This window comes from Bufo bufo, chromosome 9 (assembly GCF_905171765.1).
Source record: "Bufo bufo chromosome 9, aBufBuf1.1, whole genome shotgun sequence".
Taxonomy (NCBI): Eukaryota; Metazoa; Chordata; class Amphibia; order Anura; family Bufonidae; genus Bufo; species Bufo bufo.
The window spans coordinates 200,685,265-200,707,347 of record NC_053397.1 but is presented as its reverse complement, the minus strand read 5'-3'; positions in this window follow the sequence as shown (position 1 = coordinate 200,707,347).

The window sequence follows — 22,083 nt, the reverse complement described above, 5'->3', positions numbered from 1 at the left end:
AGGTGTCAGTAACTATACAGTGGATGTAGCTGGAGGTAGGTGTCAGTAACTATACAGTGGATGTAGCTGGAGGTAGGTGTCAGTAACTATACAGTGGATGTAGCTGGAGGTAGGTGTCAGTTACACACAAAATACACACAAAAGGAAATAGACAACAGTCTAGGCCTCAATAGCTAAGGAAGAGGGATGGTGACCTCCTAGTAATCACTAGGCCTTTCCCTAGCTCCTGCCAGTATGAGCAGATCCTGATGGAGGAAATGCTCAAACGCCAGATACCTATGCCCTGCTAAAACTGACGAGCCCTAGGATAGGTAGCAGGAGTTGAGACAGCTGGTTCCTTCCCAGATGAAGAAACCCACGTCTCCCTGAGGCCTAAAACCAAAACACACCAGAGAACAACAAACAGAAAAGGCAACTAGTACTTAGCTTTGAGATGTATGGAGAAGCAGGAGATCCAAGACAAACAAGCTCTAGCAACTCCAAGAGGAAATATCAACCGCATGGACAGCAGTGTGAGGCGGACCTAAATAGAGCCTCATCACTGATAGCAAGCAGAACCTGAGGAGAGGTGAGATCCTGCCAAACAACAACATACAAAGAGGAAAACAGAGAGACCTGTCAGATAGCCTCACGTGCAGCAAGTCTATCCGATCTTCTCACCTCTCTCACGGGAGGGACCATGACACTATACAGTGGATGTAGCTGAAAGTAGGCGTCATTAACTATACAGTGGATGTAGCTGGAAGTAGGTGTCAGTAACTATACAGTGGATGTAGCTGGAAGTAAGCGTCATTAACTATACAGTGGATGTAGCTGGAAGTAGGTGTCTGTAACTATACAGTGGATGTAGCTGGAAGTAGGTGACAGTAATTATACAGTGGATGTAGCTGGAACTAGGCGTCATTAACTATACAGTGGATGTAGCTGGAAGTAGGTGTCAGTAACTATACAGTGGATGTAGCTGGAAGTAGGCGTCATTAACTATACAGTGGATGTAGCTGGAAGCAGAAGCCCCAATCCACTGTGTAGTGGCCAGGGTACTGCATTTTAACTCCCATTCTAGTGAATGGGAGTTGAGCTGTAGTACACCAGCACTGGAAACTGCAAAGTGGATGAAGCCTTCCGTCCATTGTATAGCTTCCGTGAACTGCAGCTGATCGTTGGGGTTCAAATTCCATTGTGCATTATTCAATTTTTTTAATTTGGTGGACAACCCCTTTAAGAACATTTATCCTAGCAACATGCCAGCCTTTCATGAGACAGTAATTTGAGTCCATCGGCACACAGAAATTAGTGCCTACTTAATGATGCAAAATTAGCAGGCATATGATTAAAGGGGTAGTCTAACTAACTCATCTATTTCATCCCTTGCTGTTTCCAGTATTGCTGCTTTGAACCTCACCTGTGGCAGCCAGTCACTGGTCTCTGCGGTTTCATGGCTTATACTTCTGAGGCCAGTGACTGGCTGCTGCAGTATGCACATCATGGGTGCAGCCAAGAAAATGGCATCATGGCTCCAGCAGAGGGGAGAATCTGTGTGGTTTAGCAGACCCGCCTCACCAGGTGAGAATGTAACACACTATAGTAGTGCCATGTGTAAGATTCTGCCAGTTGCTCCACTCTATTTTCAAGACTATTTAAAAGGGTCATCCAGGAAATAATATTGATGGCCTATCAACATCTGCTGTTTCGGGAAGCTGCGGCGCTCACTGGAACTCTGGCGAGCGCGGCGGCCTCCTGGGCGCTTCCCAAGCACAGTGCCATACATTGCATAGCGGCAGTGCTTGATATTGCAGCTCAACCACACTGACTTCAATGGGGCTGAGCTGCAACTAAGTCATGTGACCGATGTAGAGTAAGGTCACGTGGCATAGGAAGAGGCCACGGCACTCAGCTGATCGGCAAGGGTCCCGGGTGTCAGACCCCCACTGCTCTGATATTGATGAATCTTCCTCAGGACAAGTCAATATTAAAGGGGTTGTCATAAATATCAGATCAGCGGGGGTCCGATACCCAGCACCCCCACTGATCAGCTGTATGAGGAGATGGTGTGCAGTGTGCACGTGCCGTCTCCCTTCTCTCTTCCTGTTCACTGCTGCTGTCTAGAGCAAAGCAGCGAGCAGGAAGAGAGATGGGTGATGGCACGTGTACACCGCGAGCGCCATCTCCTCATACAGCTGATCAGTGGGGGTGCCAGGTATCGGACCCCCACCACCTGATATTGATGACCTATACTGAGGATAACCCCCTATAATGACAAATGGGAAACATAAAACCCTGGTTTCATGATCAGAGGGGTCCTGGCTGGCAAACCCACACAATCATTTAAGTGTGATATCGTAAATTTGATGGAATATTACTTATGTTATTCCCAAATTTATTTAATGCTTGTATTACAAGGTGACCTATAAAGGAATTGATCACATACACGCCTAACTTTTTTTTTACCAAACTGGAGAATATTTGATCTGATTTGCATTAGGGATTATAAAGTCTACAGGGACCTTGTCATTATGTTAGTAAAGACTACAATCTCCATTCCAGGCACAAGCCAAATAAACTACAAAGATTGCAAACAGCATAATGTAAAAAAAAAAGCCTAGAGAGTGAAATGACATTATCAATGTGTCTCCGTAACACACAGTCAGTGGCTAGCATTAGAACATATAACATATTATCTTTTATCTGGAAGGCGGATACGACTCTGAAAGTGAAGTGAATGGATTCTGAGCAGATCCGAAAGGTCAAAAAATGCATAAGTAAAAAATAGAATCATCCTGATAAATCTTTAATATTGAAATATTCTACATTACAGGGTTCTAGAAATATATTATGCAAAATACTGCAGATCAGTCAGAGAGTTCCAGTGTCTCATATGTGGTGCTTGGAGATTGGGGGACCCAGCATAGAATAGTCTGCCCATTCTACTCATGGGTGCTGTTAAAGGGGTTGTTCCATCTTGGACATTGGGGGCATATCGCTATGAAACAGACTTCCCTTTAATTATCAACTGTCTGCAATTTATTATTTACTGTACTATTCGTAATCTGATTTCTTGTGGGATTTCTCATGGTTAATTGAGAATTTCTGTTGTTCTATAGTTGTTATGCCCTGCTCAGGCTATGTGCGGAGGTCTGCCAGATTAGCAGCACGTGTGTAGCCTTTTGTTTTTGTTTTGGAGTTGAGCTATATCCGCCTCCCTTCAGGTGCACTGGGTGGGGTCGTTGGTTTGAGTTTAAATTACACCCACTCCCAGTGTTCCCTGCGGGTTATAGCTTCTGTCTGGCTTAGAGGAAGGAAGGAAGGATTTGCTGTTCCTGCTCAGTAAAAGATAAGTTGGTTTTGCTTTCTTGTGGTTGTCTGTCTAGGCTGTTAGAGAGACGCCTGCCCCCTCCAGGTCCTGAGGGAGCAGGCTGTCTCTTTCCCCCTTTCACCATCTTAGGGATTTTAGGGTATCTTCAGCCTAGGCACGGGGACATGTTCATTCCCACCTTCAGGGTCTGAACGTGGGCATAGAAGTCTATGGAGAGCTGGTAGGGATTTGTCAGGAGGTGACCTTCATCCCCAGCTTCTTGCCTAGACACTTGTTTGTTTATATTCTGTGTATCTTGTATCCTGTCCGCCGTGACAATAGTACTGTATTGTATCTGCCCCTATTCTATTGTCTGTAGGTTAGCAAAAAAAGGGGCAAACCATGTAGAGTAACATACGACTGCAGGATCTGACTACACAGGGTTTGTTTGTAGTCTGTAACCACGGAGACACAATTTTAATCAAGACTTTTGATTTTGTTTTATATGCATTGAAGCAATAATAAAAAAAAAATATCTGCAATAGCTTACAAACCCTTGAAAGGGTTCAGAATATGAGACATTATTTTAAAGTATGACCTTGCACACTGACAAGGTACAATGGTGTACCTCAAAGTTCTGTCCTGGGTCCTATTCTTTTTAATACATTTATACGGGCCATAGGAGAAGGCTTGGTAGGCAACCCTACTGCACACAAAAGTGAGTAATAGGGCTGATATTCCCGGAGGGATTTGTAATATACAAAAAGATTTCGCTTCTCTGGATAAATGGTCCAAACAATGGAAACCACAGTTCAATGTTTCTAAATGTAAAATAATGCACTTGGGGAGAAGAAATCCTCTACTTGAGTATCGTAGTTTTGCGTTAGCCAAGACTTCAAAAAAGAATGATCTAGGGGTCCTGATATCAGACAGCTTCACAATGAGTGCACAATGTGGGCAAGAGGCAGGGAAAGCAAGTCGAATGCTTGGCTATAAAACTAGAGGTATAACCAGTAGGAAGAGAGAGACTGTGATCCTGATGTATAGAGCCATAGTGAGACCGCATCTGGAGACCCCAGCTTCAAAAAGATATAAATAAAATGGAATGGGTGCAAAGGAGGGCTACAAAAAGGTGGAGGGTCTCAAGCATAAAACATCAGGAGAGACTAAGGCTACATGCACACGACTGTGCTGTTTTTTGCGGTCTGCAAACTGCGGATCCGCAAAAAACGGAAGCCGCCCGTGTGCTATTCCGCAATTTGCGGAACGGAATGGGGGCGGCCATTTATATAACTGCCTATTCTTGTCCATTTTGCGGACAAAAATAGGACATGTTATATTTTTTTTGCGGGGCCGCGGAACGGAGCAACGGATGCGGACAGCACACGGAGTGCTGTCCGCATCTTTTGTGGCCCCATTGAAGTGAATGGGTCCGCATCCGAGCCGCCGTTTGCGGACCCAACCAACGCCCGTGTGCATGAGGCCTTAAAGAAATTAATATGTATAGCCTTGAAGAAAAGAGAAACATGATCAAAACTTTTAAAGGGGTTGTCCGGTTTCCGATATTGATGACTTATTCTCAGGATAGGTCATCAATATCAGAACATCAGGAAGTCTGACTCCCAGCATCCCATCAATCAGCTGTTTGAAGACACTGCAGCCCTCAGGAGCACTGAGATTTCTTCATTGTTTACCTGCTCACCATCGACATTGCAGCGGCGAGCAGGTGAAATGAGTGCTCCCCCATCACGTACACTTGAATGGGACAGAGTGTAACTACATCTGCTCCTTGGAGGAGGAGAATATGGAGGAGCTATAACTACACTGTTCATTGACGGCGAATAGGTAATCAGCGAAGAGAACGCAGTGTTCCTGTCTCTTCAAACAGCTGAACGGCGGGGGTGCCGTGAGTCAGACCCCCGCAGATCTAATATTGATAACCTATCCTAAGTAGTGATGCAGCATGGGCAATATTTGTTTTCGCGATTTTGGTCTAATATTCACCATAAATTTGCAAATTCTAGAATTAGTGACCCCCAGTCATTATTTTCTTGATTGTGAAAATCGGCTATGTAATATGCGCGTATTGCGCACTCAATACAGGCATGGCTCAATTTTGCTACATTTTTCAAGCTGCTAGAAGTTTTCTGAGACTGGAGAAAATGCACAGTACAGTAATTCCTATCACACTACCTAACACTCTGCACTGGAACCTATCAGCTACACTATATCACTATATCTAATGTGGGGACTCGCTCTGGTAGACAGGATTAGCGGACGCAGTACAGAGGCAACAACAAGTTCTTTGGATCAAACAGTTCAGCGTTTTATTCACACTTTAGGCAAGTGACAAAACAAGCAGTCATAGTCAAGCAAAAAGTCACCTTGCGGTGTTGGTGGTAATTCACACCATGCGGCAACTCTGCCTCAAAGAGTCCTTGCTGATAGCAGCACCAACCTGTTTTCACGCCAAACAGGTAGCAAGCCTTCATCCAGACACAAGGCTCCCAGATCCCAACACAGAGACTTGGCTTCTGAGCCCAGCTGCCTATTTAAGGTAAGCCAGGTGCTGCCAAAACCCGGACCGGCACTTGAAATCCGGTCCGGTATTTGACCTCACCTGGCTGTAAATCAGCCCAGCAGCACATGCTGTGAGGAAAATATCTGTTTTCCCAGACCAAACCTCTCACTGTGTCACATTAACCTACACTGACTATCTCCCATTAACTATCTGTATTATATATATGAGCTAACTAACTATATAATGTAATTGGATAAGGAATAGGATCCAGTTGACTCAGCAAAGCACAGAGCACAGCAATGTCGCTGCTCTCTCTCTCTCAGAACTGCAAAAAAAACTGCAGAAAATGGCTGCTGGGGAGGTTCTTATATAGTAAGGGGTAGGCAACTTTCCTATTGGTTGCTAGGGATGTTGCTAAGCTAAGACAAAGATATTGCAGCCTTCTCATTGGCCCACAAGCAAGAAGCAGTGAGGGTACTGATGAAAAAAATCTAGAATATTCGCGATTACGAAGATATAGCACTATATTCTACATCTTCGCGAATTCTCGAAGTGCCGATAAACGCGATAAAAATTTGCAATTAGAATATTCGCGATCAACACTAATCCTAAGGATAGGTCATCAATACTAGAAACAGGACTAGAGATGAGCAAATTTTTTGGGGGAAAAATTTGGTTGAATCCGAATATATTTGTGGCGAATAACGTAAAAAAACGGCTATTTCCTGGCTGCAGAGAGTCTTTATAGTGGTGTAGAACACTGTGCCTTGCAGTAACACGCATAGGGAGTCTGCTGTGGTAGTGAAATAATACTGTGAGTCCGTATGACATGCAGATGACAGGCGTTGCCCTTAGAATCGCTTCACTTATTTGGGCAGTCACGGGGCCAAAACTGACCAAATAACTCAAGTATGAACTCAGCCTTACAGGTAGATGTTAGCGCCAAGAAGAAGCGCACTCCTTTTATACCTTTGTCAGCTGATTCCACATAGATGTCTACAGAACCTCTTCTATTAAACGCTTATACAAGTAGAGACCCCCAACAGAGTGGAGAGGGGGTCAGCAGTAAGTTTGTGGTGACGTCACTGATTAATTTGCCAAAATCATGGCCCAGTCATGAAGTGGGGAGGATGGGAACAGCATGAGGAGACCACAGAATGGCCAATGACAGGGTCTGGAGGTTGCGGCAGCATCAGGAGGCCACCGAGTGGCACAAAGACAGAGTCTGTAGGTGGCGGCAGCAGCAGCATCAGTAGGAGGCCACAGAGTGGCACAATGACAGAGTCTGGAGGTGGCGGCAGCAGCAGTAGCAGCATCAGGAGAAGGCTGAGTCTGGAGTTTGCAGCAGTATAAGGAGGCCACGAGTGGCACAATGACAGAGTGTGGAGGTGGCAGCAGTATGAGGAGGTAACCGAGTGGCACAATGACAGAGTCTGGAGGTGGCAGCAGTATGAGGAGACCACCGAGTGGCACAATGACAGAGTCTGGAGGTGGCGGCAGCAGCAGCATCAGTAGGAGGCCACCGAGTGGCACAATGACAGAGTCTGGAGGTGGCGGCAGCAGCAGTAGGAGCATCAGTAGAAGGCCACCGAGTGGCACAATGACAGAGTCTGGAGGTGGCGGCAGCAGCAGCATCAGTAGGAGACCACAGATATTGCAGAGGTTGCAGCAGCATGAGGGGGCCACAGAGTGGTCGCTTCATCTATTCATTTATAGGGAATATGGAACAGATGGTTACAATTTCTCAACTTTATAAAGTGTTGCTTAAAACACGATTTAATAATACACATCCTCTGGCACAAAAGGCTTGGCAAATTGTCCGTGAATTTCCCTCGAAGATTGGGATTATATATTGGCGAATTTAAGTTTACTTTCTTATAACTTTAATCAAGTTTTGGTTCAATTTAATATTCAATATTTAATAAATGTAATAATAAAAATTAAGTGTTGTCTAAGACAGGAGAGAATCCGCCAGTCTTCGGTTTATTCAATGACGTGGTTACGATGGAGAAAGCATTCCACCTGGAAACGAATCCTGTCAAGATTGATGTAAGTGCGGTATGGGCTGCTCATCGACCCAGATACTTATGGGGGAACCTGCATGGCATGAAGAGGCCTCTAGTAGCTACAGACAATGAAAAGACAAAGCGTCAAGATAGCTTTGAGCCCGGAAGAGTCGCGAAGTTCATCAAGATACGTCACTAAAGATTTTACCGCATATAACCACAGCGCTGACCGCTGAATAAATTTAGCTTTTCGACCTAAATACTTCAATAAAGATTTTACCGCATATAACCGCAGCGCTTACCACTGAATGAATTTTGTTTTTCAAATGAAATACGTCAATAAAGATTTTACCGCATATAACTGCAGCGCTGAACGCTGAATATAATTAGTTTTTCGACCGAAATACGTCCCAAAAGGTTTTACCACATATAACTTCGACCGAAATACGTCAATAAAGATTTTACCACATATAACTGAGCACGGAGATGGAGAGGGTCTTCGGATTCCCCTCGCAACTATACGGACGTCTCAGAAATGAACCGCTGCTCCCGACAGCAGCTCCTGAGAAGGTCATGGAGCATCCCGGTCATCCGGCATCTATTCGCCCCGCTGAAGGACTATTTTGAAAGTGTGTAGAAGCCACATGGGGCCCCCACGCTGCAGATTTATCATGGAGAGATCATAGAGATTTTACCGCATATAACCGTAGGGCTGTGACATCACAGGGCTGGCTGGCTGCTGATTGGCTGCATGCATGGCATTATGGGTAAGCCTGCCTTCCCAGAGTTCCTTGCCCCATGTCCTCACACGTGTAGCCGCCATTTTAGGAAAAATTGTGATTCTTTACCACGAAGCGTGAAGAAATTTGCATTAGTTCGAATTTTTCCTGATATTTGGATCGAATTCCACTTCGTCTGATTTGATTCGCTCATCTCTAAACAGGACAATCACATTAGGGCCTGTTTCACATTTGCTGGAAGCAGATCCAGCAGGCTGTTCCGGCTGGGAACAGCCTGCCCTATCTGGGAATACCAGAGTGCTACCGTGCGTTGCCGAGATACCGTCTGGCCTCTTTAATTTTAATGGGGACTGGCAGTGATTTGGCTGGTACCCGGCAAAATTGCAGAGAAGCAGCCGGACAAAAAATGCTGCGTGCAAGCCTAAGGCCTCATGCACACGACCGTTGTTGTGGTCCGCATCCAAGCCGCATGCGGAGTGCTGTCCGCATCTTTTGCGGCCCCATTGAAGTGAATGGGTCCGCACCCGAGCCGCAAAAAATGTGGCTCGGGTGCGGACCCATTCACTTCAATGGGGCCGGAAAAGATGCGAACAGCACTCCGTGTGCTGTCCGCATCCGTTGCTCCGTTCCGTGGCCCCGAAAAAAAAAAATAGCATGTCCTATTCTTGTCCATTTTGCGGACAAGAATAGGCATTTCTACAATGGGCTGACCGTTCCGTTCCGCAAATTGCGGAAGGCACACGGGCGACTTCAAGTATGTTAAAGTCATAAATAGGATTCAGGAGGGAAGTTATTTTAATAACTCTTTTCTGGTAAATTCACTAAAAGAGTCCAAGAGGGGCCTGTATGTATTTCTGGAGTGTAATAATATTACAGGTTATAGTTATTAGATTTCTGGAAAGATCGTTGATCCAGGGAGTTATTCTGATTGCCTAAATGGCTTCTACCTCATGGGGTTTTTTGCCTTCCTCTGGATCAACTTGCAGAAAACCAGTCTGAACTGGATAGACAGATGACTTTTTTCAGCCTTACAAACCATGGGGGTCATTTATTATATTTCAGGCACAGATGGTGGCACAATGTCTTGTTGTGCCGTCATCTGCGACTTCTCCCGGCTCATGCCAGGTCTAAAATTGTGGGTGTGACGTGGACGGGTACAGGGACGGGTCGGCAGGCCCGTCTCATTTACCGTTTTCTACACCTGTTTCAGACGTAGAATAAGGTCTAAATGCTAAGAAGCGGTCTTACATTTAAAACTGGCGCAGGATCCGCCAAAGTTCTGAAGAGGCCGGCGCCTCTTCATAACCTCAGCGGAACCACCGCCAGCTTAGGGGTTTATTAAGACCAGCGTCTAAAATGCCGGTCTTAATAAATGTGCCCCTAGGTAATTATGTAACACAAGAACAAGGGAGCACAATCTAAAATGAGTTGGGAAGAAGATCAGAACCAATGTCAGGAAATATTATTATACCGAAAGAGTAGCTGAGGCTTGGAGCACACTCCCATCAGATGTGGTTGGCAAATCTAAAGTAAGTGAATTTACCCATGCCTGGGATGAACACATGTCTATCCTAGGAGAAGCGAGATGGGCCAGGGGGTCTTTTGCCGTCAATCTACATTTCTATGCACTAAATTTGGTTACTTCCTACTTGTCTGCAATGAAAAATATTATGTGCTGCTTTTCAGAATCTGCATTTTGAAATATTATTCTGATAACAATACACTGGCAAGTCAGGCTGTGAACGAATCCTTGATCCGATCTAATTCTTCCATCCCTTTGTAAAGTTGCAATGATTCTAAGTGCTGTCAATTGCAATGTTTTTTACTGATCAAGATAATTCCCGCACGTTACAAAGAGTTCGCTGCGAGAACAAGAAAAATTAATTTCTATTTAAATAACTTAAGTTAATAAGACATTCATGACGAAGAAAAGGGGAAAAAAAAGAAAGTAAAGATATCTCATGTTGGCAAAACAATTATTTCGCTCAGTCGTTCTACTAAAAAGGTATTAAGAAACAAATTAAATTTCTATATCTGTATTCTGTTCCAGTGCCACATAGTGTCTTACTGCAATATCAGGCTGGAAGTGAAACGTCTTGGGAAGTAAGTCAAATACATTGGATTTTCTTTACACTGTTATCTTTGTAGTGTTATTTAATACATTTTTATTATTCTTTCTATACTATACACCATCATTTTGAACAATGGTAAGCTGTCCTATTGTATATCTAGAAATCAGATAACTAAAGATTCAATAGAAAGTCTGTAGCCATGGAGACACATAAATCGGCACAGAGCTCCGCTCCAGATACAGAATGATAGCATATCTGTAATTCAAAGGGTTGCCCCATGATGAGGTCTTCCATATTGCTATTAGATTAGGTAAAACCCGATTTTTCAGTAGTGCTCACTTCTACATAATGCTCTTGTATCGAGATATTGCTTACTTCCTACCGCACCCCCTGGTGTTCTTGAGATTCCCTCAGAACATCCACCTGCTTCATTTTTCATTTTAGATGGACTATAATAAAAATGGCTTCCTAAGGCTACATGCATATGACCGTGTGTGTTTTGCGGCCTGCAAATTGCAGATTTGTTTTTTTTTTGCGGATCCCTTGTAATAATGCTTATCCTTGTCCGCAAACTAGAAGAAAATAGGACATGCGCTATATATTTTTTGGCGGGGTTACGGACATACTGATGCGGACAGCACATTGAAATGAATGGGTCCGCATCCTATCAGCAAAAAAAACGGAACGGACAAGGAAACAAAATACGGTCGTGTGCATGAGGCCTATGACATACAGGCACTATAAGGAAGGAGTGATCATCACTCAAAGGGCATCTGTCAGCAGTTTTGTACCTATGACACTGGCTGACCTGTTACATGTGCGCTTGGCGGCTGAAGGCATCTGTGTTGGTCCCATGTTCATATGTGCCCGCATTGCTGAGAAAAATTTAAGGGGTTCTGCACTTTCATTTAACTGATGATCTATCCTCTGGATAGATCATCAGCTTCTGATCGGCCGGGGTCCGACACCCAGGACCCCCGCCGATCAGCTGTTTGAGAAGGCAGCGGCGCTCCAGCAGCACCGCGGCCTTCTCACTGTTTACCGCCGGGCCGCCGGCCTACTGACGTCACGACTAGTATCAACTAGCATGGGCGGGGCTAAGCTCCATTCAAGTGAACAGAGCTTAGCCCCACCCACGCTAGTTGATACTAGTCGTGACGTCAGTGGGCCGGCGGCCCGGCGGTAAACAGTGAGAAGGCCGCGGCGCTGCTGGAGCGGCGCTGCTGGAGCGCCGCTGCCTTCTCAAACAGCTGATCGGCAGGGGTCCTGGGTGTCGGACCCCGGCCGATCAGAAGCTGATGATCTATCCAGAGGATAGATCATCAGTTAAATGAAAGTGCAGAACCCTTTTAAGTTTGACTATATGCAAATTAGCCTCTAGGAGCAATGGGGGCGTTGCCATTACACATAACGGCTCTGATCTCTCTGCAACTGCTGCGCCCTCTGCACTTTGGTTGACAGGGACAAGTAGTGAAAATGTCATCATGCCTCAAAGTGGCGATGACACGGCAGATGCTCAGCATGTCTAAGGCCTGGGCTACACTGCGACTTTTTTGTAACTATTGAATGACAGCTGTAGTCCGCATGAATGCATGCATCTGGACTGCAGCTGAAGTTCAACAGTTAAATTAGTTGCGCTGCAAGAAGTCACAGTGTAGCTGTACCCTTAGGGGGAAAAGCAAGAAGAAATTAAGTTGTCCTATCCTTTAAAGAGGATTTCTAGGATTTACAAAAATCAGTCCACGTGCTGGCAGCCGAATAAAGTCCACTACATAATGGAAGGAGCTGTCTAGTTCCGGCATCAATTTCCAGCCCAGCTGATCGGCAGGGTGTCAGACCTTCGCCGATCAGATAATAATGTCCTATCCTGAGGATAGACCATCAATATAAAAGTCCTGGACAGCCCCTTTAAGTCTTGCGTTTATACAAAGCATCAAATAGGGACTCCATACAAGCCTAAAAGATTTTGGGGGTCATTTATGAAGACTGGCGTTTTAGAAGTCGGTCTTAATATCCCCTATAGGTGGTGGTGGATCCACCATTATGTAGAGGTGCTTCCTTGCTATCTTACATTTAGACAATTTGACGCCCAAGGCTACTTTCTACTTGCGGCAGAGTGATCCGGCAAAACGTATGCCAACAGATGGCATTTGTAAGACTGATCAGGATTCTGATCAGTCTTAAAAATGCCTAATCAGTCAAAAAAATACATTGAAATGCCGGATCCATCTTTCCGGTGTCATCCGGAAAAACGGATCCGGCATATATTTTTTCACCTTTTTTTTGGTCTGCGGAAGGACGAAGCCAGCATTCAGGCAAGTCCTCAGTTTTTTTGGCCGGAGATAAAACCGTAGCATGCTGCGGTTTTATCTTTTGCCTGATCAGTCTTTTTGACATCCTGATGCATCCTGCACGGATTACTCTCCATTCAGAATGCATTTGGGTAAAACTGATCAGTTCTTTTCCGGTATAGAGCCCCTAGGACGGAACTCAATGGCGGAAAAGAAAAACGCAAGTGTGAAAGTACCCTTAACCAGGCGTAAAAAATGGTAAATGAGACGGCCTGCCGGCCCATCGCCTTCCCTGCCCGAGCCACGCCCACTTTCTTAGACCTGCCGTGAACGGGGAAAAGTCGGAGATTGCAATGGACTTTTGTGCCGCAATCTGCACCAGAAATATGCCTAATATAGGCGTATTTCTGGTTAGTAAACCCCCTTTATGCATAAAATGTAAAATAGTAGCTGTAATACACTATAGTTGCTATAACTGATTTTGAGCTGCTGTTCTCCCGCTACTCCTGCTCCTTCCTCTAGGCAATGACAGTACATGTCACATTACCCGACCACAGCAACCAACTGGAACCCTCTGCAGTGACTTTTGTGCCTTTGCTTTTACATTTTGTGCATTTAGCGTCTTTATATAAATATGTAGGCTTAAAGAAGGCCGCGCTGCGCCCGTCGTAAACCGGCTTAATGCTGCATTTAGCTCGAAATATTTTTTGACTTGAAACCTTGAAAAAATCCTTCTCTGATACTATATCCACGAATGTAGTATATGGAAAGCGGAATATATTCATGATATACTATATCACATTTAAAAATGATCGCTCACTAAATGACTTTGAAAACAGAAATATCTCCAGCAGCCTCAGAAAAGGCAGCGATAATAATTTCTCCAGCCAGAAACTTTAAGACATTGCTAAATGCAACCAACTGCATCCAGAACATTGTAAGATGGCTTAAAGCATGAAGTGCGACGGAAAGGACTTAGCAGCAATGAATTTCTGTGGCCCTGGGTGGCTAAGACCTTGCAATCATAAGTGACTGCCTTACAGCAGCTATGGGGGTTTGTCTACAGGGCTAAGATTGCTTATTTTAGCACCTCAGCATCAAGCATGCACTTTTAAACGAAGGGGAAAGCCTGTGAAAGAAGACATCACACTTAGCAGGAGCACCTTGCCCTTATGACTGCCCGTTAGGAGCGTCAAGAAGACAAAATCCCAGAAAATCTCAAGTTGAAGTCAACATATTTAAGACTTATTGCAAATACTTCCAGTTACAGCATGAGGACGACACAACTTGCAATATTAGGAACTTCTTCATTCTTCCTTTAAATTGTTAACAATCTTTCTAACATTCCAATAAACGTTTCTTCCATAGGTGTTGCCTGCCATTATATCCGCTATAGGCTTCCTTCACACATTTCGGTTGTGGCACGTTTCGCGAATTTCATGTTTTTTTTTACAAACTTTTTTTGGTGGTGTTTTATTTTTTACATGTTGTTTTTCACCTTAGAAAAGCTTAACGAGGACCTTTCACCACTCCCGGAATCAGAAAAATAGAAGAAAACCGGCACTCCGATAGTCTTTGCTGATAAGAAATTTATTGGTCACTCATATTAGGGTGACGCGTGTTTCGGCACTCAAAGGTGCACCTGTGAGTGCCGAAACGCGCGTCACCCTAATATGAGTGACCAATAAATTTCTTATCAGCAAAGATTATCGGAGTGCCGGTTTTCTTCTATTTTTATGATTCCGGGATTACATCCGCACAAACTGAGCACCCATCGACCAGCACGCAGTGCCGCCTGACCTTATCATACACTCTGACCACTCCTGACATGTCAGTTATAATAGCGTCATGCACTCCCCATGTAATAACAATTCTGGAGCCTCTAGTCTTATGGCTCTATGTTGTGCCATTCTTATATTATTTCCACTAGAAGTTATGAATCAATTGCTAGCAGTCTGCAGTAAGGGTACGGGGGGAAAGGGGGGAGTAACAAGTTGGGGGGGTCCCTGCAGAGTTTGAAAATGGCAGCACTGATTGGATAGAGTGAGTCTGTGCAGGTACACCCCCCCCCCCCCAACTGGTTACCTCCCCTCTGTACCCTTACTGCAGACTGCTAGCAATTAATTCATAACTTCTAGTAGAGATAATAAAGGAATGGCACAACATAGAGCCATAAGAATAGAGGCTCCAGGATTGTTATTACATGGTTAATGCATGAAACTATCAAAACAGGCATGTCAGGAGAGGGGAGAGGTCCTCTTTAACCACCTCCGGACCGCCTAACGCAGGATCGCGTTCCGGAGGTGGCAGCCCTGCGCAGAGTCACGCATATATGCGTCATCTCGCGATGGGCGAGATTTCCTGTGAACGCGCGCACACAGGCGCGCGCGCTCACAGGAACGGAAGGTAAGAGAGTTGATCTCCAGCCTGCCAGCGGCGATCGTTCGCTGGCAGGCTGGAGATGTGTTTTTTTTAACCCCTAACAGGTATATTAGACGCTGTTTTGATAACAGCGTCTAATATACCTGCTACCTGGTCCTCTGGTGGTCCCCTTTGTTTGGATCGACCACCAGAGGACACAGGTAGCTCAGTAAAGTCCCACCAAGCACCACTACACTACACTACACCCCCCCCCCCGTCACTTATTAACCCCTTATTAGCCCCTGATCACCCCTGATCACCCCATATAGACTCCCTGATCACCCCCCTGTCATTGATCACCCCCCTGTCATTGATTACCCCCCTGTAAAGCTCCATTCAGATGTCCGCATGATTTTTACGGATCCACTGATAGATGGATCAGATCCGCAAAACGCATCCGGACGTCTGAATGAAGCCTTACAGGGGCGTGATCAATGACTGTGGTGATCACCCCATATAGACTCCCTGATCACCCCCCCTGTCATTGATTACACCCCTGTCATTGATCAACCCCCTGTAAAGCTCCATTCAGACGTCCGCATGATTTTTACGGATGCACTGATAGATGGATCCGATCCTCAAAACGCATCCGGACGTCTGAATGAAGCCTTACAGGGGCATGATCAATGACTGTGGTGATCACCCCATATAGACTCCCTGATCACCCCCCTGTAAAGCTCCATTCAGATGTCCGCATGATTTTTACGGATGCACTGATAGATGGATCCGATCCGCAAAACGCATCCGGACGTCTGAATGAAGCCTTACAGGGGCATGATCAATGACTGTGGTGATCACCCCATATAGACTCCCTGATCACCCCCCTGTCATTGATCACCCCCCTGTAAAGCTCCATTCAGATGTCCGCATGATTTTTACGGATGCACTGATAGATGGATCCGATCCGCAAAACGCATCCGGACGTCTGAATGAAGCTTTACAGGGGCATGATCAATGACTGTGGTGATCACCCCATATAGACTCCCTGATCACCCCCCTGTCATTGATCACCCCCCTGTAAAGCTCCATTCAGATGTCCGCATGATTTTTACGGATGCACTGATAGATGGATCCGATCCGCAAAACGCATCCGGACGTCTGAATGAAGCCTTACAGGGGCATGATCAATGACTGTGGTGATCACCCCATATAGACTCCCTGATCACCCCCCTGTCATTGATTACCCCCCTGTAAAGCTCCATTCAGATGTCCGCATGATTTTTACGGATGCACTGATAGATGGATCGGATCCGCAAAACGCATCCGGACGTCTGAATGAAGCCTTACAGGGGCATGATCAATGACTGTGGTGATCACCCCATATAGACTCCCTGATCACCCCCCTGTCATTGATCAACCCCCCTGTCATTGATCAACCCCCCTGTCATTGATCACCCCCCCTGTCATTGATCACCCCCCTGTCATTGATCCCCCCCTCTGTAAGGCTCCATTCAGATATTTTTTTGGCCCAAGTTAGCAGAATTTTTTTTTTTTTTTCTTACAAAGTCTCATATTCCACTAACTTGTGTCAAAAAATAAAATCTCACATGAACTCACCATACCCCTCACGGAATCCAAATGCGTAAAATTTTTTAGACATTTATATTTCAGACTTCTTCTCACGCTTTAGGGCCCCTAGAATGCCAGGGCAGTATAAATACCCCACATGTGACCCCATTTCGGAAAGAAGACACCCCCAGGTATTCCGTGAGGGGCATATTGAGTCCATGAAAGATTGAATTTTTTGTCCCAAGTTAGCGGAACGGGAGACTTTGTGAGAAAAAAATTAAAAATATCAATTTCCGCTAACTTGTGCCAAAAAAAAAAAATTTCTATGAACTCGCCATGCCCCTCATTGAATACCTTGGGGTGTCTTCTTTCCAAAATGGGGTCACATGTGGGGTATTTATACTGCTCTGGCATTCTAGGGGCCCCAAAGCGTGAGAAGAAGTCTGGTATCCAAATGTCTAAAAATGCCCTCCTAAAAGGAATTTGGGCACCTTTGCGCATCTAGGCTGCAAAAAAGTGTCACACATCTGGTATCGCCGTACTCAGGAGAAGTTGGGGAATGTGTTTTGGGGTGTCATTTTACATATACCCATGCTGGGTGAGAGAAATATCTTGGTCAAATGCCAACTTTGTATAAAAAAATGGGAAAAGTTGTCTTTTGCCAAGATATTTCTCTCACCCAGCATGGGTATATGTAAAATGACACCCCAAAACACATTCCCCAACTTCTCCTGAATACGGCGATACCACATGTGTGACACTTTTTTGCAGCCTAGGTGGGCAAAGGGGCCCATATTCCAAAGAGCACCTTTAGGATTTCACAGGTCATTTACCTACTTACCACACATTAGGGCCCCTGGAAAATGCCAGGGCAGTATAACTACCCCACAAGTGACCCCATTTTGGAAAGAAGACACCCCAAGGTATTCCGTGAGGGGCATGGCGAGTTCCTAGAATTTTTTATTTTTTGTCACAAGTTAGTGGAAAATGCTTATTTTTTTTTTTATTTTTTTTTTCATACAAAGTCTCATATTCCACTAACTTGTGACAAAAAATAAAAAGTTCCATGAACTCACTATGCCCATCAGCGAATACCTTGGGGTCTCTTCTTTCCAAAATGGGGTCACTTGTGGGGTAGTTATACTGCCCTGGCATTCTAGGGGCCCAAATGTGTGGTAAGGAGTTTGAAATCAAATTCTGTAAAAAATGACCTGTGAAATCCGAAAGGTGCTCTTTTGAATATGGGCCCCTTTGCCCACCTAGGCTGCAAAAAAGTGTCACACATCTGGTATCTCCGTAATCGGGAGAAGTTGGGGAATGTGTTTTGGGGTGTCATTTTACATATACCCATGCTGGGTGAGAGAAATATCTTGGCAAAAGACAACTTTTCCCATTTTTTTTATACAAAGTTGGCATTTGACCAAGATATTTATCTCACCCAGCATGGGTATATGTAAAAAGACACCCCAAAACACATTCCTCAACTTCTCCTGAATACAGAGATACCAGATGTGTGACACTTTTTTGCAGCCTAGGTGGGCAAAGGGGCCCACATTCCAAAGAGCACCTTTCGGATTTCACAGGTCATTTACCTACTTACCACACATTTGGGCCCCTAGAATGCCAGGGCAGTATAACTACCCCACAAGTGACCCCATTTTGGAAAGAAGAGACCCCAAGGTATTCGCTGATGGGCATAGTGAGTTCATGGAAGTTTTTATTTTTTGTCACAAGTTTGTGGAATATGAGACTTTGTATGAAAAAAAAAATTAAAAAACAAATCATCATTTTCCACTAACTTGTGACAAAAAATAAAAAATTCTAGGAACTCGCCATGCCCCTCACGGAATACCTTGGGGTGTCTTCTTTCCAAAATGGGGTCACTTGTGGGGTAGTTATACTGCCCTGGTATTCTAGGGGCCCAAATGTGTGGTAAGGAGTTTGAAATCAAATTCAGGAAAAAATGAGGAGTGAAATCCGAAAGGTGCTCTTTGGAATATGGGCCCCTTTGCCCACCTAGGCTGCAAAAAAGTGTCACACATCTGGTATCCCCGTACTCAGGAGAAGTTGAGGAATGTGTTTTGGGGTGTCTTTTTACATATACCCATGCTGGGTGAGATAAATATCTTGGTCAAATGACAACTTTGTATAAAAAAATGGGAAAAGTTGTCTTTTGCCAAGATATTTCTCTCACCCAGCATGGGTATATATAAAATGACACCCCAAAACACATTCCCCACCTTCTCCTGAGTACGGAGATACCAGATGTGTGACACTTTTTTGCAGCCTAGGTGGGCAAAGGGGCCCATATTCCAAAGAGCACCTTTCGGATTTCACAGGTCATTTTTTACAGAATTTGATTTCAAACTCCTTACCACACATTTGGGCCCCTAGAATGCCAGGGCAGTATAACTACCCCACAAGTGACCCCATTTTGGAAAGAAGAGACCCCAAGGTATTCGCTGATGGGCATAGTGAGTTCATAAAACTTTTTATTTTTTGTCACAAGTTAGTGGAATATGAGACTTTGTAAGAAAAAAAAAAAAAAAAAAAAAAATCATAATTTTCCGCTAACTTGTGACAAAAAAAAAAAAGTTCTATGAACTCACTATGCCCATCAGCGAATACCTTAGGGTGTGTACTTTCAGAAATGGGGTCATTTGTGGGGTGTTTGTACTGTCTGGGCATTGTAGAACCTCAGGAAACATGACAGGTGCTCAGAAAGTCAGAGCTGCTTCAAAAAGCGGAAATTCACATTTTTGTACCATAGTTTGTAAACGCTATAACTTTTACCCAAACCATTTTTTTTTTACCCAAACATTTTTTTTTTATCAAAGACATGTAGAACTATAAATTTAGAGCAAAATTTCTATATGGATGTCGTTTTTTTTTGCAAAATTTTACTACTGAAAGTGAAAAATGTCATTTTTTTGCAAAAAAAATCGTTAAATTTCGATTAATAACAAAAAAAGTAAAAATGTCAGCAGCAATGAAATACCACCAAATGAAAGCTCTATTAGTGAGAAGAAAAGGAGGTAAAATTCATTTGGGTGGTAAGTTGCATGACCGAGCAATAAACGGTGAAAGTAGTGTAGGTCAGAAGTGTAAAAAGTGGCCTGGTCTTTCAGGGTGTTTAAGCACTGGGGGCTGAGGTGGTTAAATAGAAACACCCCCAAAAAAATTCCATACCAAGAGCATGCTGTGCTCTGGGGAAAAAACAAAACTGCCACAGACACAAAAATCATGAGAAAGGGAAGAAAGAAAACTCCAAAAATAACGCATTGCTTCTGGGTGTTTCCTAATTTGGTTTTCAATCTCAGATAATATCTAGACATGTTTTTTAAGAAAAATATAGCATAAAAAAAAGACCCTTAGGCCCCATCAAAATTTTGCAAAGGGCAGTTTCTGCCCCATATTTTCAATCTGAACGCTGTGGACATAGGCCACATGCACATGACTGCAAACAGCGGGTCCGCAATATACAGGCATCGGCCTTTGTGCACCGCATCACGGATGCGTACCTATTCACTTGAATGGGTCCGCAATCCGGAAGTTGTGGTGCGGAAAGGATGCACGGAACCTCCACGGAAGCACAGAAATTGTCAGAAATAGCACAGAGAAAAGTCCTGCATGCACACTAAAAAAAGGTTTACCCGAATAAACACCGAGCCGATCCCATTATAGTCAATGGGATCTGTTAGGTTCCGTTCGTGTGAGTTTTGTGTTGAATCCGAAATGTCCGTTATTTCCGTCCTTCTGCTCCTATAACAGAGCAGAAGAACAGAAAATAATAGCGGTGATGTGAATGAAGCCTAAAACTAGTGACTAAAATGAAGAAATTGATAAAAAAAATGATTAATAAATTAGTGTAATTTGCAGCTACTAATTAAAACTATATATACACCGGTGTGTATAAACATAGCATACGGCAGGGGTACTCAACTGGCGGACCGCGGTCCAAATACGGACCGCGGCCGCCAGTTGTCCGGACCCCGGCCATCCTTCAGAGCGCTCCTCCAATCGATTCAGTTCAGAGTGATCCGATCCGTTTGAACCGGCTCAGCTCAGTCACAGCACACAGCAATGCTGACAGAGACGCTCAGCTCACCTCACGCTGGCAGCAGGAGCCTGAGGGAGGGACTCGGGAGGAGCGTAATATGATCTTAGAGTGGAAGCTGCTTCTGCCAGCCCCACCCCTCCCTGCCCACCAACCAATCACCGACCAGAGCTGAGGGGGCGAGGCAAGCACAGCACACTAGCAGCTCTGACTCGAGTCCTCGGAGTAGTGCAGGGTCAGGGAGTCTAAATGAATGGAATGAGTCAAATGAACCTAAAGATCCGACTCAGTTAGTGACTCATTCGATTCATTGAGTTAAAAGAGCCGTGAGTCAGACTGTAGAACAGGTCACACTGAGGCTGTCAGACTGTAGAACAGGTTACACTGAGGCTGTGAGTCAGACTGTAGAACAGGTCACACTGAGGCTGTCAGACTGTAGAACAGGTTACACTGAGGCTGTGAGTCAGACTGTAGAACAGGTCACACTGAGGCTGTCAGACTGTAGAACAGGTTACACTGAGGCTGTGAGTCAGACTGTAGAACAGGTCACACTGAGGCTGTCAGACTGTAGAACAGGTTACACTGAGGCTGTGAGTCAGACTGTAGAACAGGTCACACTGAGGCTGTCGGCTCTTGTTGCAGCAGTGATAAGATTAAGGGACAGGAGCAGAGAGATAAGAGAAGGGACAGAGGACACAGTTCAGCACATAGTTTTCCCTGTGCATTCACATTTCACATCACTTGGTTCGTTGTACTACTGTCAGTGTCAGACTGTTGTCACTGTGGGGAACAATGCACAACAGACAACAATTCACATTGCACACCACAGTGACAGCTTCCTCCTGTCCGCCTGTCCACCGTCAGCCTCAGCTTCCCTTTACTATAAAAAAATCACTCTTCCTGACTCACTCAATACTAATCAGAGACGAGTTCAACTTCAGAGAGCTGAAGAGCCGACTCACTGCAGTGTCACTGACTGAGTCAGCAGCTGCGCATGCGCACCGGCACCTAGAGTCTTCAGTTCACTTGCGAGTCAGCTCAGCAGTCTGACTCGCCAAGTGAACCGAAGATCCGATTCTGATCCGAATGAGCTGATTCAAATGAACCGATTCACCTAAAAGATCCGAACTTCCCATCACTATCTCCTGCACACTGTGCCGTGCAGGAGGAGGAG